Source organism: Anas acuta, chromosome 3, assembly GCF_963932015.1.
Source record: "Anas acuta chromosome 3, bAnaAcu1.1, whole genome shotgun sequence".
Lineage (NCBI taxonomy): Eukaryota > Metazoa > Chordata > Aves > Anseriformes > Anatidae > Anas > Anas acuta.
The window spans coordinates 7,334,210-7,355,124 of NC_088981.1; the positions used below are offsets into that span (position 1 = coordinate 7,334,210).

At 50.4% G+C, this 20,915-nt stretch overlaps 1 protein-coding gene across 9 annotated transcripts in view; it reads left to right on the forward strand.

The window, feature by feature from the left end:
* Positions 1–20,915, forward strand: part of SLC8A1 (solute carrier family 8 member A1) — a 103,472-nt gene that overhangs the window by 63,240 nt on the left and 19,317 nt on the right. The window lies entirely within an intron of this gene.

Consider the following 20,915-nt stretch of genomic DNA (forward strand, 5'->3'; position numbering starts at 1 on the left):
CTGCCTGCAAAGCTGTGGTGTTCTTCAAAACCACTCATCCATGGTCAGCAGGGAGGTAGACGGGGCAGGACAGGCTGCTTGCAGTATTTTCGGGGGCTGTGCCCAACTTGGGGTGACGTTGGCCTCATTTGGTGGCTCCACCCATCTCCAGGCTCATCCCCATGCCATCAGGAGTCTGGTTTGTCACCCCCTGAGGCCCTGCTGAACCAACTGGGGGAGCAAATCTGGCAGCCTGGTTAAAAAGGCCAAACCTGATTAAAAAGACTAAGCCCCTAAACGGCAGGGGTTAGGAAGGAGGATGCATTGGCCACCGCGGGGAGCCTGCTCTGCTGGTAACATCTCCTTCCACCACAGCAGTGAGCCTGTCTCAACAGTGAGCTGTAACTCAGAGCAGGCAGGTAAGAACAACTGTTTCCCAGCGTGGAAGTCAGCTTTCAGCTGCCTTTACACATCATGCACTTATCTACCGGCTTGTCAGCTCCTTGTCGCTGCGTCCTCAGCAGCTTTAGGATATGTGAGCCTTCAAAGCCCGAGAAACAAATGCCATCAGCCCCTCTCTTCCCCGCTCTCTGGAAGAAAGACCTGATATTCTTTTCATATTTCAAACGCCCAAGACAAGTATCTTAAACATGGAGCAAGGCCAGTCCAATTACTTCTCTTGGTCCCATGCCCAGGGTTTATTCCGTGAAACATCTTAGTGACAAATGTTCTCATTGCGAGAAACTTTCTAGTACTTTTTTCCATTTCTTGATGCAATATAAACTTTTGCCAGAAGCTGCCCAGAACCAAGGTGTAATGCTGATCCATCCAGGCCTCTGAAAAGTGCGGCTGGAAAATATCTCAGCGAGGTGATAATCGCTGCAGCCTTGAGAAATAGTTCTGTATAAATGAACTCAGTGATTTCTGTTGTGGGAATAAATTCCCCTTGGAGATATTATGTCCTTGTCCTCCTTTAATCTTTTCCCTGTGCTTTCCAGACCAGCACCCTAAGACCAAATCGGGCTGTGTTGCTCATTTTCAGTCCATTCCAGGCACAGATTGATTGCAGATACCCGCTTGGCTTGCTTCACCTCCTCTTTCCAAATCCTAGCTGTATGATAGCGTTAAGCTAAACCACTGCCAACCCAAGCACAGCGGACCAACTTCACTTCCAAGAGGAAAGGATCCTGGTGGCGATTCAGTCCGAGGCCCTTGCCTTGCGTAAAATCAGTGCCTGTCCGCTGAGCATGATGAATTTGGCCATTTTACACTGGCAGAGAGCTGACCCGTGGGTTATCGCTCGCGTGCATGTTGTTTCCATGGAAGAAACCAGCAGACCACGATGCGTTTCGGAGGGGAGAGGAGCGTGGCGGTGCCAAACCCCTGGCACAGCACGGCAGGGCGGTGAGGGGCAGCTGGCAGAGATCCCTGGCCGCTTTGCCCTGGCCGTGCCTCGCGTCTCGACGTTGGGGCTTATTATTCAGCGCAGGGCTCCGCGCAGACGGCTCACCACTTCTGGCTGCTCAGCCAAATTAATCGTGCTGAGTGGGAACAAGGCGTACTGGCGAGCTTCCTTGGGACTGGGCGGATCACCGCTGCCCCCCAGCATGTCGCTTGGGGCTTTCTTGTCCCCATCGCCGCCCTCCAGCTATTTCGAGGCACAGCAAGCACCAAAATGCTCCTTTTTTTATTTTTTTTTCTTATTTCAGCAGTGGTCACTCTCTGTGCCTAGCTCAAGACAAACCCCAAGTCTGGCTCGACCATGTGCTGCTTCCCTTTGGGCAGCATGGGGCTGAATGGATACCTAGGGGGCTCGCAGGACAGAAAATCAGCAACATCCAGGACAAAGTGATCACTTGCAGAGCCCTGTGTGACGTGTAACAACCCGACATACCGGCAGGCTGTTTGTCACTGCTTTCTCTTTCATTTCCCCAGTGGAGCCCCATGTGTTGCACGCAGTTTTTCCTGCCGAAGTTGCTTCATCTTCACAAATCCCTCCCTCCCCATGCCTCCTGTGAGGGCTCACTAGAAAGCCTGCTATGTTGGCCATCCAAAGGAGCAAACAAAATGGGAATTGCCATTGTAAAACACCTGGCAGTCTGCTGGGGGCTCTGTTTGGTCATTAAATCACTAACGGTATCAGTGCCGAAGGTGAACAATATCCCCTCCAGCCCGCACGCCCACCATGGCAATGGGATTCTCCTCAGACTCAGCTCTGTAGGTAAAATTCAAAGTGCAATGTTGAAATTTTTAACAAAACGCTCTCATTATCCTAAATAGAAAAAAAAAAATGTTTGATTCCAAACCATTTTTCATAGTAACATTAGACAAGAGTGGCTTGTTCTAAACGTGTCACTTTCAACAAAACCAGCATCTTTATGGCTGAAAGGAAATACTTTGAGAATAAATCTTTGTGCCAGTACTAGTGATAAGTCTTTCATTTCATGCTCTAATTGAACATTGGCTTTACAACTTAAAAGCAATCATCCTAAATTGCCTTTTGCTAATGTTAATGCTTCAGACAAAGGGTAACAGCCAGATTAGAGGTTCGTATATTATTCAGGCAAATCTGGGTTCTTCATACATCACTTTTTAAAAGAAAATTAATTTTTCCATGTGTCAAAAATGAAAATAGCAATAATGGATGATACACTTACATCATCCCGCATTGCTCAGATTGGCAAGAACATTGCCTCTGAACAAAGCAAGGCTTGGCCAGCGCAGACGCCCTCGTGCCTACCCAGCGGCTGGGCAATGAGTGTGCGTTCTCCAAAACGCCACCGCCTGTGACCCCTGCCCCTGCTTCCTCCTCTCAAGAGACCAGCTCAAGTCCTCTGCCCCAATTAGCAACATCATCACCATCTATTTGATAGATGCCACCCCTTTCTCTTCCTTGCTCTGCAGCTCGGCAATGAAACCCCTTGATCTGAGCTGAGAGCAGAGCCGGGTGTTCCCTCTGGAAGCCACCCCCAAGGCTTCCCTCTCCCCACTTTTCCCCCCATCCCAAACACGCTGCTCCTCCCTGGCCCTATAAAACAAACTCCTATAGGCCTCCTGTCTGCATGCCCCTGGGGGTGAAGGCAGGTTTGCATGGCAGCCCTGGTGCCACTGTGCTCCCTGCTTTTTTGGCCGTGCCATGGGAATCCCGCTCTTTCCCAGGGCCGTGCTGAGAGTGGTGTATTTTTAGTTCTCCGTGCCGCGGCTGTGTGCCAGGTTTGTGGCCCTGGTAACGCTGGTGACAAATAAAGGTCCCCTCAAGCTGCCGGGGGGAGTGGATGCAGCGGGTGACGGAGGGCACCGCGTCCAAGCTGCACCATCCCAGGGCTGTTCAAGCCCACGGGCTCCGTCCGTCCTTCCCAGATGTGCCAACAGCTGCCTGGCAGATTGACAGCTCCTTGGGCTGAGCGGAAGGTCCTGAGATCTGCAGGAGGCACAAATAGCAACCCAGTTTAAAAAATTAAAATAAAATTAAAAAGTAGCTGCAGATAGGAGCTGTGCCTGGCACTGGGGACTGTGCCCCCCCAGGGAAGCATTGCCACGAGCAGGCACTTCCAGGAGGGAGCAGTCCTTGCCCTCGGTGGGAGAGAAGGACGCAGGCAGCTCTCCAGGCCTTTTGTTGCAGGATCTGAGGCTCTGAGGAGAGCTGAGAGGGAAGGCTGTGCAGCTGGAGGCTTTCTTCTCGAGATGGAGATGCTTGGGCGAGCAGGGAGCAACGAGAGGCTGCAGCCCCCGGGAGCTCGCTGTGTGTGGAGACGAGCCTGGCGGAGGATTTCTCCTTGCTGACAGAGGGCAGCTGCTACAGACAGGGAGGCAATGGGCATGCAGGAAATTCAGGGCACGTTTAGGCTCAGAGGGCCAAATCCCAACTGGCCATGCTGCTGTCTGCCTCCTGTACTCATCCCGAGGAAGCCATCAGTGTAAATGTGCAGTAGCTCAGAAATTCAAAGCAATATCTGTGGTCTTATATAGCCCAGAGCTCCCCAGGTGCTTCACAAAGCCTTTGATATCATGCAGACAGGGGAAACTGAGGCAGGCAAAGGTGGAGGTGGAGGCAGTGTGTGCTGGGTCATACCACAGGGCTGCATCTTCCAGCATCTGGCTTGCCGTCGGAGTGCTGCCCCGTGGCTTTGTGCAGATGGAGAAGCACTTGGGTTTTATCTGCTTTCCGTGATTTACTCTGCCGTTGTCAGTCTCCCGTTAAAGGTGGTGCAGTCCGAAAGCACCTCTTGTTAATAGCTTGTTAGCAGGATCGGTGCCGCCGTGTACAAGCCGTATCGCCTTGATCCCATCTGTCTTGGGAAGCGTGGTCTGGAGGAGAGCAAGGATGGAGCCCAGGAGGGAGACCTGGGCACCCCCCGGTTGCGCTGCGACCGTCTCTAATTCATCTCCGCTCAGAGGAGCACTTAGAAATGTCACCGGGGAGCTGCAGCAGCCGTGATTGATCGCGTCTCCGCTGCACGCTGACGGCGGAGAGCAACTTCAGCAAGAGGAGACCTTGGCTCCTGAGCCTCCCCTTGAAGTGCGGGAATGAATTATGCAAACTAATCCGTCCCTTGGCTCCTCCGACAGCTCCTGCTGCTTTCCCGAGGTCTCCTGCCTTTCCTTCTTTATCTCCAGGCGGTTTCAGAGCCATGGAGGCAAGGCATCCTTTTGTCTGGTGCTCACATGTGAGCACCCGTGGAGCGGGGGGCGATTCATCACCTCTTGTAGGATGTTGTCCAAAATCAGAGGATAAATTACTGAGCTCGTCTTGGCCACAGCTTGGTGCAAGCGTAGCTCCCCATGCGTGCAGCATCTCAGTGCAGCACACCACCGAGGACATGGCGTGATGCTGGAAGGGTGCTCGCTTGAAGCAGGGCAGCACATGGGAAGGCTGCAGGCCACACCAGCCTATTTAGGGCTCGCGTGTTGGAGATGCAGAGCTGGAATTTCTCCCCGTGCCTCAGCCGTCTGGAGTGCTAAGTCTTCTGCACGTGAGCTAATGAAATCCCGTGTGACTAGCGTTTGTGGTTTGCCACTGTTTGCAGAAGAAAATAATAGCGAGCTTAAATACCTATTAGTCACCCACAGCTCTGCATGTCTGCACCATGCATTTAGAGAGCAGATGCAATTTAGCCGGCCATGGGATTTTTTGAAAGAGCCTTTTAAATGTGCACTTGTGAAAAATCAGCGGTTAAGTAAGGGAGATGTGATGCAGTTCGGCAGCTCTCGCCAGTTAAAAAGCCAGTGGCCAAAGCCATTCCTAAAGTGCTTGCAGGCAGCAGGAATATTTCCTGGGGGAGTTCAGAGCCCAGCTGAATACAAGCTCCAGGAAACAGATGCAAAATGCTGTGTGTAGTTTTATAGGGCTTTTTTTATTATTATTATTTTATTTTATTTTATTTTATTTTTTATTCTAGTTTTGTCTTGCTGGTCCAGGCAGGTTACTTAAAAACATGCCCAGTGTCCATGGATCTCCCACCTACCTCTTTGGTGTTGATTCATGCTGGTGAAAGCATCTCCCTCTGAGCTAGGGAGCACATTCCTCTGCATGGAAGGGGAGGCAGAAGGGAGAGAGATAGGACATGAGGACAGGTACCTCCTCGTGCTCCTCGTCCTTGCCTGAAGCACCAATGTGGTATGCAGGAGCTTTGGGGTTGGGGTGTATTGAAAACTGGGGTGAGGCTGATTTCACCGGGCTGGTCCCACGTAGCAATGGCCTGCAGGGCAAAGGATGCCCTTGTTGCTGAGATCTAGGGAAAGCTGCAACTAATGGGTATCGATCAGAGGAGGAAAGACATCTGTGGGCACAAATTTATGCGCAATCTTGAAAGAAGTATGTTCCCTAAACGGGGAACAGCGTGAATAATTAGGCTTTGAGACAAATGCTAATCAGCATTACATTTTGCCTCTGAGTCTCCAGACAGAGTGTTTAATCTCTGGAATTAAATATTTCCCTGGTGAGAAGTTAGACAACTCCAAGAGACTCCTGTTTGAAAAATTAAGCCCGGTGTACATTGCTTTTAGATCTCCCCGATTGTGCAGAGTTCAGTCTGTCCAGAAGCTGGCCAGCCTCTGAACATTTTGAACTTTCTGTCTCCGAACAAGACATAAAAACATTAATTCCTCCCCATTTTTATTGAGACACCAACAGAGAAACATTTATTAATCAAAGGCGACCCAAGACTGCTTGCAATCAGATGTAAAAGCACAGCATTTTCCATACAAGAGCTGTGACACATACATCTTCTTGCGGTGAAATATTTTATTAAAGATTAAAGCTCAGATATTTATTACCTAGAAAAGTATCTCCCACAGGTTGCATCTCTGTTCTTTTTTTTTTTCCTCCTTGTTTTTTTTTCCCCTTTCTTTTTTTCCTTTTGTAGTCCCTGGGGTTCCTTGGCATTAAGTACAGGAGCTGAGCCATAGGAAAAGGATGGATTTAGGGAGACACGAGTTGGACCTTTGACAACTGTAGGCTCAGGCAGTTGAGAAATCAATAACTGGTATCCATCCCAGCTTTTGTTCTCAGTGGTGATGTCTGTTTTAAAGCAGTCTCAGATGGATTAACCTTATATTATATTGTCTGGGCTTGCTTTTGGAAGTCTCAGAAATGTCCTAGATGATGTGCATGCACACACATCTATATGGGAACATACATGAGCACCCTGAGCTAGCTTTGGGGTTGGATTTGAGGCGAGCATGGACCCTGCCCACCCAAACCCTTTACAACAGTGCATTTGTGATCAGACTTCAAGAGAGTGTGTATGCACTTTCCCAAACCCCATCAGCCCAGATAGGTGTAGAAATGTATGTGTTAGTGGAGAAATATCATCTGAATGAAGCCCCTGCTTCACAGAGAAGCAAGAAGGAAAATTTTGCATTGCTAATTTAAAAAAAAAAAAAAAAAAAAAAGAATTGGGGGAAAAAAAAAAAGATGTAAGGCATGTAAGGCAGGAAGAGAGGTATTTGTTCCCCATACGAATAAGAGTTCTGGTGTTACGGTACTTATTTTGGAAATTTCATGACAGTGATTTCATCCTTTGTAGCCACTTGTGGCTCGGTACATTTTTACCATGGTTGCCAAGTAACAATCACTAAGCGTTTTTGTGTGTCGATCAGCAAAGGAGAGTGGAGGGAAGGGATAAAATCTATTTTCAGAGGCATAATCACCGGCGGCTCTTTGTAGGTTAACGGTTAAGTTCACGCAGCAGTGACAGTATTTGGTTGAAGGCCTTGGGATTTACAAACAGGAAAACAAAGCAAAGAGACTAAAGAGGGTTTTCGATTATTGTTATTACTCTTTCCGAACCGAGTGGCTTATAAGCGATTAAGCAGGCATTAACTTAGCTGGACATCAGGTCCTGCGCGCAACAGGCGCATGATAATCCCTCCTTGAGCCCCAGGTTTCGCTGTGCCAAACCTCCCGGCACCCAGCTTCAGCCCCATTTTGCTCACAGGGGTGCTGACAGCGGATGCAAGTGGAGAAGAGGCTTCCCTCACTGCAAAAAAGTATTAAAGTTGTGAGGGAAATACGGGGAAAAGGAGAGAGACCTGGTGAAAAGTCACTCCGTGAGTTCTCCCAACATGGCAGAAGCAGCTTGAAGCATAAAAATCCTCCAGGGCACCTCAAGGTCACCCACGTCTTTCTGAAGGTGTCATGCCATGGATGGAGTTGCCGAGTCTTTCCGCAATTAGCTGGTGGAGCTGAACCCCGTCTGCTTGGAAAATCTGTGACGAGCGGTGTGACACTCGTGGGAATCCCACAGTTCAGCCTTGTCGTGGGGAAAGGCATTTGGATTTCCTGGTTTGGGCCAGAAGAAGTCCAAATAGCTTTGTGATCTGCTGGGCTTTTGGACCAACGTGTGTTTAAAGGGGGAGATAAGGACACCTTGATTTAGGCTACCAATCCCACCCTGAGTTATTCCGTCCCTCAGCTGAGCCAGGGACAGAGCTGAGCCTCGCTGGTGGCCACAGTTCTCAGCCAGATGACACCAGCCGTGTCCACACCGTGGGATGTGGGCTTTGTGCTACGGCTCACCAGCGAATTAAAGCAGGCAGCTTCCTGGAAACTGCGATGGAGATAAGGCTTAACGCTCACATCTGCACAACCAGGCCGCATCTGGGTTCCGGGAAATACTGACCTTTAATAAGTGTTCATCTCTCACCTTCCGACTGAAAAGATAAAAAAGAAATCCCCAGTGAATTGCAGAATAATGTTTCTCCTTCTTCGTATAAAATCCAGTGGTTAGAAAGGAGCGGCTCTTTGTCTGGCAGGATTTCTAGCTCACGTTCAAGGGATTTGAGGTGGGGGAGTTCAGTGTGGTTCATTTTTTACTAAAAAAGAAAAAAAAAAAAGACTTCCAGATCAAAATTTAATCATCCTCTTCTGATGGCCAGAGATCTGGGGAACAATAGAGCCAGAGCACTAATAACCACCTTTGTGTTTAAGGACTCCGTCTTTCTTTGAGGACCACAAGTGGGGGGAAAAAACCCGTGACATATTTTCCAGAGCCTCGCCTGGATGCTGTCACGGAGCAGGAGAGATAAGGAGACCTGAAGGATCTCCGTTTCGAAACATGAGCTCAGTGCTGGTTTTCACACCTCTGTATCAGCCAGGTTCTGCCTTCTCCGTGCCTTGCCTATCTGGGAAGAGGTATGTGGCACTGCTGCCCTGGAGGTGTCGAGAGAAAGGCAGACGGGGCCATATCTGCTTGGCTTCCACCCAGCGGGACACAAGTTTTGCAGCAGATCTGGACGTCCTGACGCACAAGCAACCCTCCCTGTGCCACCGTCTGGCTGGGACGTTTCAGCCCGCACCTACGAGCACTGCTGCTCAGTCACATCCAACGTGGCTGAGCCGTTCCTGACACCTGGCCAGCCTGGCCCTCTTCCCCTCTGAGTGATTTTTAGAGAATCACAGAATCACAGAATGATCCAGGCTGGAAATGACCTTCAAGATCATCGAGTCCAACCATCAACCTGACCTACCAAGTCCCATCACTAAACCATGTCCCTCAGTGCCACATCCACACGTCATGGATCAAAATTCATCCCAAAGCAGGAGTGATGTGGAAAGGGGTGAAAGACCAGCACCGTGGGCATATTGGAGGCCACTTGTGTCGAACCAGTTTCTGAGTCAAACCACACTGGAAGGGCTCACAAGCAGAGGGTGCTGGGCAGCCCATGGTCAGGCTATTTTTTGGAGATAAAAATAGCAGCAGAGTGGAGCAAGCCCATGGTTAATCTGGGTCTGCTAGGGCCAGGCATCCAAATCCAGTTCCGTACTTTCATTAAAAAGGCCGCATTATTTACAGAGCTGCCGAACTGGCCAGTTGCCCACTGGGGTGACACCGGCCACCGGGCACTGGGCCAGTTTGACTGGGTGACTTCAGTATCCTCCTTCAAAGGCTGTGCTGAGATTGTTGGCCTAACTCGTCCTCCTGAGACCTCACACGGTGGGTCACGAGCGGAGCTGGGATTTCTCTGCTGAATGTCTCAGCCTCAGGATCACGAACATCCACTTCTGTCTTACAGAAGCTCAGATGCAACGGGCTTCCCCGGGGGTTTCCTCGGTGGGTCAGAACCTCTCATCCTCTGTCTTGACCCAACAGCCAGCCTTTAAAAGGTGAATTAAACAGGTTTTGAGAGGTTCGGGGAGGAAAACCAGCCATTCTGCAAGAGCTGGTGTGAGCAGGGCCTGGTTTGCTACTCGGCTGATCGATAAGGTTTGGTTCTCCCACACAGGACACCAGGCATGACCCTGCTGCAGAAAGAGCTGCACATGGAGTTTGCACGTGGTTAAGCACCAAAAAGCCCATGGGCAGGGTAAAATGATGGGTCAGGAGGAGAAGCTGCTGTTGAACTGCCTGTCACAGCTGTGACAGTTCGTTCTTCACAGCATCTGGCCTCCCCATGACCTGAACTGTGGCCTCTGCAGGCGTCTGTATCTCTGGTGACGGGGGGGCTGCTGAGAGCAAGCCCCTTGGTTTGGGCAGGTATGGGATGAGTTCTTTGCCTCAGTGCCTCCAGCTTCTGCTTGCAGGAGTGACCTTGAAGATGCTAGTAGATCGCTGAAATAAAAAAAAATTCATGGACAGCATGGAGAATCTTGCTTGAGTGGGTGGCATGGTGTCTTGGTGGCCCCGGGATGGCAGCCTGGCTTGCCATGGCTATCTGAGCAGCAACGTTGCACCACTGCTGATGCTGTGGCTGGCTCCAAACTGTGAGTGAGCTTGCTTGGCTGGCCCACAGTCAGCTTATTAAAATGGTATTTTCCGCACATTTGTGCAGCGATTAGGGACGAAACGCAAATCACATGCAAATCGGTGCAAAGCTCTGCTGTGCACATTCAGCTCTGAAGTCGGGGACTTTTCTTTTCTGAGGCACTCAGGCTCTTTCCGTGCTCGTGTGGAGGAACAGGATGAACCTGCCTGAGATGCGAGCACGCAGCTGAACCCCAAAGCACAGAGAGGGTGCCCTCTGCGAGGGCAAAATCCGCCTGGAAGCACACGCTGCCCAGCATCAGTTTGAGCTGCAGCGATACATGGAATCCAGCCCGTGCAAAGATCTTTGTTAAATAAACAGCTAGAAACCACACGAACAAGCCTTTCACAGAGCTCGCTTCCCAGCCTTGTTCCTCTTGTTTACCAGGGACTGTCTGGAGCCCAGTTTGTGGAATAGCCTGTCACACTGCAAATCAAAATGCCATCATGGTTGCTGGATATAGCAGCAAAATATGTTTCCCTGAGTATCAGATCTGGAAAGAAGGTCTATAAACACAATGAAAGCAAGAAAACAAATTCCCAAACCCTTGCCACAAAGAATAATTGCAAATATATATGAATGTATATTTTTAACTTGGCTTCTGTTCCTCTTTGGCTTGCAGATCCATAGCGCTGCTTCAGCCTGAAACGCAGTGAGGCCATGTTTCCTCACTTCCAGGCAGCTTCATGGGGATGGCAGGGCCAAGACAAATAAATAAATAAGGGCTCGCAGAGTGAAATACTATATTTAATAAGGCTGACGAGTCCTCCTGAAACCCAGTTGTGAAAACTTTAAAAAGTGTCTGTTTCCTGTAGCTATCAACATGCTAGAAAAAGGGAAGCCCTGTGGGCCAGTCAAATATTTCCCAACGGCTCCAGTGACTTTCGCAGCTGGTCTTGATTTGCCTGGATATTGCTAATTTTCCTAACACTCGTTACAGCCCTGGGATGGAAATCCTGTATCCCCTGAGACCGCCTGAAAGCAGTCAGGGCTGGAGCAGCCAGGCACTGCTGTGCCTGCGTGGGCACTGCAATTCGGGCTGGGACCTCATCTGGATCAGCAGCCAAAGCCCTAAACTGAGGGGTGTGCACACGTCCAGCTTTGAGCATCACCCTTTCCTGATGGAAAACCTCACTGAGCTTCTCCTTCTACTCCAGAGACAATCGCTATCTGAGGGAGCAGCAGGCAGCAGGCAGGGAGCTGGCGTGAGCGCTCGGTGACAAAGCAGCCATCCCCAAATTACTCATCCCGATTAGCTCTTGGCTTGAGGAAACGAGGCTGAGCTCATGAATAATAGAGTGAATAACAGAGGCCTAATAAAGGACAAAATTCATGGTGGATATAGCTCCATCACGTCAGCAAACAGGTTTCCGCTGCTTGCGGCATCACCCTCTCAATGCGAGCCAGCATCGAGTCTGCAGCAGCTTTGCCTGCGTGCCTCTGGGCTCTTGTGTATGTGTGTGTGTGTATGCAAGTGCCTATTAAATATACATGGCCCCGCTATTTGTGGGGCACCATATGTGTACCGGGGACATAACCTGGCTGGCTGGAGATGGGGTTTGTTCTCGGCTGCGCTGGCAGGGCCCCCTGCACATCGGTTGTCACCCACTTGGAATAAATACACCTTGGGCATTTCTGCTTTCAGGCTTTCTGGAAGCCTGGAAGCATGCTTTTCTGAAGCCTGTCTGCTAGGTTTTGGACATGAAGCTGTTTATTTGAAGCATAGAAATGGAAAATCTCTTCTTCACAATTCACCCTGGAATTTTCCTGCAAAGATCAGCGAAAGCAATCATTAACATGGGGCATCATTTACAGCTCTGTGCAAAATAATCCTCCAGGCTCTCCAGCAGCTATCAATTGGAAAACAATAAGGACAATTACTAAGGATTCTTTTTATTTAAAAAAAAAAAAAAGTGTGTTCTTTGATACATGCTGGGGTTGGAGGCTGCAGGCACGTGGCCAGAAATCCCAACCATGCTTGGGCCCTGCTGCAGTGATTGTGGTTAGGGCTTAATTTAACCTTAAATGCCTAAATAGCTTTATAAAGGTAATCTCCACCGAGAAAGTAGAGCTGCAGGTGTGCGTGGCTATTAGAGGATCCCCACCTAGCAGTAACAAATAAACATGTATACAGTCAGTCTGGGATCCTGATATTCAGTCAAAAAGCAGGTATCGAGATGAGGTGGTGTGAATTGGTGTGAATACAAGTGCCATCACCAGCATGCCATCACTTCTGGTGCCAAAAGCAATTAAGGATAGCTTTGTTTCTCCCTGCCTGGCCACCAGGCTTTACACTGGGAGGACTTTGGGCAGCCACCCCCTTAGCATCCCACATGCCCTCCTTCTACCCAGCAACTTCCAAACCATGCCTGTGGTTCCCACCTGGCCCAGGCTAGGTAGAAGCTCCCAAGGACACTCCTTAGTGATGTCTCTGCTTTAAATACCTCTAGGTCTTCTTCTTTTAAATTGACCAGATGTTCCTGGGTCCCTCCCAAAGGCAGCAGGCTCCTTCTGTAGCACCTGCAGCTATCCAGTGTGATGAGCCCTCTTCTGCCAGGGGCAGGCTGGAGCACGATCCTACTCCAGGCTGTCACAGAGTTGAGCTCAGGATCAGGACAGCTGAAAAAAAAAATGAGTCAGAAAAGGAGAGCTGGTCACGGTCAGAGCTCCTCAGCAGCATCCAGGCACAGGGAAAGCCCTGCTGAGGGCACAGCATCTGCAACGTCAGGTTGGCACCGGGAGAGGATGGAGCGTTTCCAGAGCAGATGAAATCCTCCAAGACCTTGAGCTGCCAGTTCGAAGGAGCCTACGCATTTTGCAAGTTTTTTGAGTCTTAGAACTTGGTCTAATTTAAGCGAATTTTTATGGGATTGGCACATCCTAAGCGCTGGAGAGATCCTTCTGCTAAGTTTCATTCTCTGCAGCAAAGCATAAGGAAGAGAGAATTACTCAGCATGGTGTTTGGGGAAAAGAAGAAAAAAAAAATCATGGGCAAGGCAGCATACTTTTTCCCTAAACCGAGTCTTTGGCGGATGAACCACTCAGCCAGATGGTGGGGGCTTCTTGTAACTCTCCCTGCAGTGGCCACCCCACATGGAAAGTTTCCATCTCAATAGCTAAAGCCTGGCAAAGTTTCCGTGGAAAGTCCTGGGCCAGTTTAACGACAGGCACTTCAGCATGCTCTGCCTTTAATTCCAAGCCCTGAGGGCATCAGTAATCCAGATGAGCACGTGTAAGATACGCGGATCATCTGGAGAAACAGCATCTGGGAACTGTTCCCTTCCTGTTGTCTGAGGCAGGGGATCGCAGCGGGATGGAAACCAGCTCCTGGGCTCTGGTGTTTTTGTGTGGGAATCGCCGCTCCCACGTCATGTCGGCAGTTTCCAGCTGGAGCTGGGGGGTGTGATGTGGGGCTTGGAGGAGCCCTGCCTTCACGCGAAGCGTGGTGGGCCTGCGGTTGGCACAGGAGCCAACCCAGCACGTGTGCCTCCACAGGGCTCCGCGGTAGGATTTTACATCCAGCATTTGATACGTCTGTCAGCCCTCTGGGCATGTGGATGGGGGCTGGAGGTGCAGAGATGGCCGCGAAGGGGAGGCTTTTTAGCAGCAGATATAGCTGGATTTAACCTGCTCCCACAGCGAGGCCTCCTCCCAGGGCCTCAACCAACAGGTCTCAGCTAATGGCACCGAATGATGCCTCCTGCTGCCACCATTGCTCTAAACAGCCCTGACACACAGCTGAGGCCTCTGTGGGCAAGGACTTTTCTCTATCGCCGTTCTTAGATGTTCCTTGCCACTTTCACCCAGGCGAAATGTGGATGTGTCCCCCCAGTAAGAGCCGCTGGCCGAGGTCAGGCCCATCGCAGCGTGCAGCAGCAAGCTGTCACTGAGCGCTCAAGTGCTTCCCCACGCTCACGTTCCTCTCGGCCACTCCGTTCCTCTTATTTTAGCTTTGTTTAAACAATCTCCTTGGTAACAGGAGGGAGAAGCAGAATTTTTTCGTCCTCCTCCTGGGGCTGGTTTCCTGCCTATCTCAGCACCGGGAGGAAGCACGAAAGCTCTCCTGAACAAATGTCCTCATTAGCAAACACATGTTTGCATCTGTGCTCCCACCACAGATTTTAACCCCGTGTATCTTTGGGGATTTCAGGATCCCCCGGTGTCTCTTTCAAAGGGTTTCTCTACCCTGAGTTTCAGTGGAGAGGGCTGTATTTCACAATTTAATTTATCTGGCAGCAAATCAACGGCGTGTCGGTCAGTGAGTGGTAAGTGAAATTGTCCACATGCCCCTGACCTCGAGTCCAAGAAGACCGTGAGGATCCTCTGCTCTTCTTGGGACAGTTTCAGAAAGGTCCCTGTGAGGAGATCAGCATCAATTCTTAGCAGCTCCCAAAGTCCTGAAAATGTTTAAAAAGGCTGGGAAGCGATGGCATTGCGTGGCACCAGGGTGTAGCTCACCAGCTGGGTTCTGGTCTTAAGAAATGAGTATCCCTGATGCTTTGAGCCTGCACAACAGCAGCATCCCATATGCTGGCACCCAGAGGCTTCATGTTTTTTGTAGCCAGGTAGCACCCTGGTGCTGGTCCAGCACAGGTGACTTGCCCAAGAGAGGCTGGAGCAGGGGGACACTCTGCAGCCAGCCATTTAAATTGCTAAAATGTGAGCTTTGCGCTGGAACATCCCTTGACAGATGATTACTTACAACTTCTCCTAATAAAAGTTCAATGTGACACTTAGTGACAAGCTAATAAAAGATCAAAAGGTTCTTCCGTAGCTTAGGAGCCTATTAGCATCTGCAGGGCCCCAGCAGGGAGAGGAGGCAGGGTGTGTGCTCTGTGCTGCACTTGCAGATACAGATCACATCTGCACACAAGTGCACACACGACTGGTCAAGGCAAATGTTGTTTTGCTCGGCACTTTGACTGCAGTTTGCATGTATGTGCACACGTGTTTTGGTAAGTGTCAAGCATTGTCAGGAGCAGCAGAGCACGCCGGTGTGAGCAGCACAGCAGAAAACGTTTCGGCTACAGGCACTTTCTTAGTCTCAAAGACAGTCACTTGATCCCTAGACAAAAGATGATAAAAGTAGTGATGGTGAAGTGTTTTTTTCTGTGAAGTCTCTGATCCTACATTTGAGTCTCCATTCCAAGATTTTGGGGGAGTGTCTCTACCTCCCATCTTGAAAAAAAGGGGCTGATTTTTGGGGCTGGCCACCAGATGCATCTCTCTGACTCAGTGCAGAGGTAAAATGAGGCAGGATACTGCTCCTGAAAGGCAGCTTGCACATTCAGTACGGATGTTTTTCCTCTGAATTTCTGCAGCATGCCCTCTGCTGTCGCTGAGCATCCCTGCGTCCTCCCAGCACTTCTTTTCCCATATAGAGGGAAGGGCAGGGCACAGCCAAGACCCCTATTGTAGCATCTTCCTGAACAAGGGAGAGGCTCTCTTGATCTGAAACCCGTGCCAGGGGAGATTGAAATGTGTCTTCCTTTGGGAGGCACTGGAGCAGCTGATGCCATTGCACAGCAGACATATTCTGGGCTTCCTTCAACCCTGATTCCTGAAGCTGAAGGCACACTGCTAAGTTTCACATGCTGTCCTCTGTTTTGTTTACTCAGCTGAAACTCAGCAAAGTTTGCTAAATAATTTACAAGGCTGCAGAAACGTCCCCTCCGCTGGCAGTTGCTTATTGCAGTTCGTTTTGGGAAGTGCCAAAGCCGTTTCAATAAGAGTGATGTGTTCTGTTTGAGGAGCATTGCCATGGCAACTATGTCAGGTGCACACAGAGAAGGGCAACTCGTACTTATTGGAAAGGTTGGAGCAATTATTCTCATAAAAGGGAACCTGTCTGTGAAGAAAAGCCATGTGCGTACTTGGGTGCGCGGAGAAGTGGGAAGCAATTGTATGAGTTTCCAGTTGTTTTCCCTTGGGGAAGATGTGTATGAGAACAACCAAGTAGATGGGCAGAGGAAGAGCAGAAATACCAGATTTTGGCTCCAGACTCTGCAGCTTCTTCGTAATGGCATTTACAAGGGTTTATATGCAGGAAGGGTCTCAGGCTGGGAAGAGTCCCGGGCACTAAACCCCTTGCTTGCAGCACAGGCTGAATTTTTTGGGACTAACGGCAGTTTTGTGTGAAGCCACGGGATGAGTTATTTCTACTCTGTCAGCTTTCCCAGGCGCCTTAAGCAATTGCTGCTGGGGTGGTTTTGATCAAATTCACATCAAATGTGTTTTCCTTCCTAGCCGTCGCTTGCATTGCACTGTTTATGCGTGTTGTCCTTGGAGATCCAGACACTGATCTAGACTTAGTGACTCCTGGGTGATCCCTCCCCGCGATCCTGCCTCCAGCAGGCACTCGGTGAGCTTTCAGTGGTGGGTCACCACACCTGGGTGTGCAGGGCAATGGGACTGGGAGAGAACAGCAAACACTGGTTTGTCCTGGTGTTACCATATCCAGAGCCAAGAGTCAGTCACACCTTCAGCTGTCCTGGAAAGGGGAAACTTTTAAGCATGACCAAGGGCTCAGGCCCTGTTTTGGGGCACCTCAAGAGAATACCATGCATTTTTTGGCCAGCCAGCCCTTTGTGCAATGTGACATTGGCAGATGAGTGAAGGCATGGATTAACCAGAGTGCAAAATTCACACTCAGCTCAGAGCAAACATCAGGGATTCCCCAGAAAAGCATCATCTCTGGTCTGACAAATCCTGCCCAATACAGCCTTCGTAAGGAGAGCGTCAAGCAGCATTCAGCCTAGCATGTGCAATATCTTACCTGGCGATTGTCGCTCCTCAGAAGTCTTTTCTGAGGCACTGAGCATCAGCTGTGCCTGTCATCTCCCAGCTATTCAAGCAGCAACAGCCCTCGGTCCTGCTGCCTCTGCAAACCACCTCCCACATCTTGCTTCTCCACAAGGCCAAGGAGGAGCGTGCTGGATAGACGAGGCTTTTCCAGGGCTCTCCTGGTAGCGATGCTCTGAAGCAAGACAAAGTTATGTATTTGAGCCGTGTGTTGTCATTTAAACTTAATGCATCCTGAGGCCAGAGGAGCAGTTGTTTCATGCTGCCACGGAGATGACAGCACGGCCCTGTGCTCTCACAGAGATTGATTCAGCAAGACTGATTTCTCTGAGAAAGAAGGAGAGGGCAACCAAGAAAATAAAAGTGGCCACGTTAATTTTGGCTCCAGTGGTGGGGAGAGAAGGACAATTTCCCCTCCCTTTCCAGTTTGCAGTGCCCAGGCTGGTGTGCTCACCATTTTGGCAGGCATTGGGCTGTGCAGCCCCATTCAGATTTGGGCTGCTGGGCCAGCAAACTGAGCTGCCGCATCAAATCTGCTTACGTTTACCCTCCCGAAAGCATGTGTCAGGCTTAGCTTCAGGCAGGTTTTCCTTTGCCCTCCATGTCATGTTGGCAGCATGCTTTAGGCGAAATTTTCATCAAGCACAGACATTTAACGTCAGCAAGCCTGGGATCTGCAAAGGGCCCTTTATGGGTGACTCACGGGGCATCTTACAAGCACGGGACCCCGTCGGCATGGGGTTAAGGATGGCCAACACCACGATCTCTCCTCACGCTCCCATTTCCATTTGACCATCATGTCCAGCCCATGGTGTCAGTAGTGCCAATTTATGCTGTTTGGGGGACTAATTAACCAACTGCAAGGAAGTACATGTCACGCTGACAACCACCTGCAAACTGTGCACACCGATGCTCCTATTTGCTAGAGCCAAGTCTGTACCAAGCCAGAAACCTTCTCTGGTTCCCACAGCTCAGCCATTCAGTGTCTGTGTTGGGGAGGTTTGGTCTGCCCTTCTGCTTGTGCTTGGGGGTGTTGGGATATCTCCCCCTGTCTTTTATTGGATTTTAATGGTTATGCATCCGGAGAAGAGGCTGAATCTGAGCTCTCTGAGTTGCAGGGTCACCCAGAAGACATTTTATGGCCTTTATGCATCCTGAACCGCTGGCTGGGAGCTGGCAGTGAAATGAGATGCCCACAGAGAAGACGTCTCCAGCCTGTTGGCATGAGTGGAGCCAAGACTGGGCCCCAGACCAGTGTCTTTCCAGCTGCCTTCCCCATACCCTTGGCTGGTAAAGGCCTCTGGAGAGCATGGGGAGGGACAGAAATCTTCTTGAACCCTCTCATCTCTCAGAGCCCGCTGTTTAACAGATAAAACTGTGCGTGACAAGGTCGTTTGCACAATCCGGCCCACGTTTGAGCATTTTCTGTCCCCGAGGAGGGAGTGACCCTGTGCTGGCAGGGCAGGCATCACGTTGCCCTCCCGCTCGTCCCCCTGCCAGGCGCACGTCACCTGCAGCCGGGATGAGGGCTCCCACCGCTGTCACCTCCCTGCTATCAGGTGCAATTTTCTTGTCAACTGGTCTAAGAAAAACCTCGTCTCCTCCTTTTCCTTCCCAGCAACAAGACAACTTCCCTCCTCGAGTAGCTGTCAGAAATTTGAGCAATGAAGCTGCTAAGTGCATAAAAGCACTCCCCGGTGCCCGGGTCTGAGGAGCTGCGTGCTGCAGAGGCAGGCACAGGAGCAGCTAGGGGTTTTTTGGCATCTCTAGGAGAAGGAACAGGGCCTTCAGTGGAAGTCGGATGGGTGACAAGCTGCATAAGAGCATTATTCCCTGCATTGATTCAGGAATAAATGTTTGTCTGTCCCGGCAGTGAGAGCATGCTATGGGCAAGCAACTCACTGACTGCTGTAGCAGCTGGTTGTGTGTTTAGAGATGTTCATTTTCGTGGCCCACTGGGCACGCCTTCGCTAGCTGCATGCAGGACTTGGTTATTTCAGCCCCAGCTCCTGTGTGATCTGGGCACGGCGATGAAAACCACCTTTCACAAAATGCCTGGGTAGGTTGCCACCAGTCGCTCCTGGTGCTTCCTGAGCCTGCAAGAGAGCAACGTCTGGCTGAGGTATCTCTTGCCCTTCCCAGGGATGTGTTCAGAAAGCGTGGGTGGGCTGGCATGCTCGTACCAGGTACACATCACCCCACGAGACCAGCAATTTGCTGCCCGTGACACCGAGCTGGCGTTAGCAAGCACGTTGCTCTCCCAGGCACCCGGGATACTGCAAATGCCAGAAGTTTACCCAAGCTCAGAGCGAAACGTGAGAAACCTGCAGAGCATGGCTAAATACATAGAAACCTGGGCTGGCTGGAAACCCTGAGACACGGATATCTGGGGGCTGGGAATGCTTCAGTTGGAAATATTGTCTGTATGCCTGTCCTGCTCATACATCCTCCTACAGGCAGGTGCTCTTGGCACTTGGCAGAAACTGTGCCGGGTGGCCCTCGGGCATGGTGGCTGTTCCCTCGTTGCACCATCCTTGGAGCATCGCCCACCAAAGGGATTTCTCCATGGGTTCTAGAAGCCAAAGATTGTGTGGGGACGCTCTGCTGAAAGGTCTTTGCACTGTGAGTGAAATGGCGTAGTTTGAAACGAAGACTCTAACCCCGACGAAGAGCGTGGGGCTTGGAGCAAGGGCAGGAATTTGTACGCCGTGTTCAGGAAGATCCCCTTCTTTCCCTTGCTGCTGGGTGTCGGTGAGAGGAAAAGAGCTGGAGCTGCAATTCTGCAAGATTTGTTTTATTCTTTGATTGCTGGTACATGGAAATGAGCTGAAACTCATTCCCTCAGCGATTGCCTTGGCTACGGACTCGGGGACGAGCAGTTTCTGGTAGAGACATGCAGACAGTTGGCTGCTTTCTCCTTGGCAACACTTTGCCCAACTTTTTGTCAGTGTGAGCACATGGGGGGAAGGGGGTGCCTGGAGCCAGGTGGTTCCCATGGGTGGTTGGCAGCTCTGAGTGGAGCCACCGAGCACATTCCCCCAGTATTTCATCCACCCTGCCTGGACACAGGCAGGAGGAGAATCCACGCACTAAATGCCCCTGACACATCGTGGCACCAGCTGGGCTGATGCCAGCGCTTTCTTTTACCAAAAACCAGCAGTGCTCCTGTCTACCCAACACAGAGCACTTGCACCCTGGGAAGACCACCTGGAAAGCTGCATTACAGCAGCACCTGCTGGCAGGGGCACTTTCAGTCCTGCGGCCCCATTGTTCTGGTCCTCTTTGTGTTGAGTCTGAGCATCGGGAGCTGCTTTTTGTATTTTATGGGCACCCAGGGTCCTTCTTGTAAGAGAGGATTATTGTGCGGAGCTTAGAAATGCCGCACACAGAAAGCCAGAGCACGCCCATAGGCAGTTTGCGTCTCGATTCCTCTGCTGCCCTCGGTATTGCTGAACGCAGCTTTTTTAATTAATTTTCCCGAGAAGGGCTTTTTTTTCATACATGGAGGGGACGCGCGGGATGCAATTTAATGGGATTTGTCAGGAAAATTATTGATTTGGTTAGTAATATTTTTGAAATCGTGCCATTCTGTTAATACTGCCGGGCCCTCGGATAGCTTGGCTGTGAGCATTTTTGCATCCTTCATTAGTTTTTTAATACACAATAATTTCACCTAACTCGTCAATGCAAAGCAAGATCGGCTGCGCGCTCGGTACCCATTTTTCCTACGTACAAACCCGTTGCAGCAATAATTACCAACCGAAGAAATTATTACAGATATTCATTATAAAATACAATTAGACCGAGCCGCGCTGTATTGTTGCACTCTTCACAGCCATCGCTCGCTCTTGAGTAAACGGTTTCATTATGAGCATGAAGGGCAAACTTAA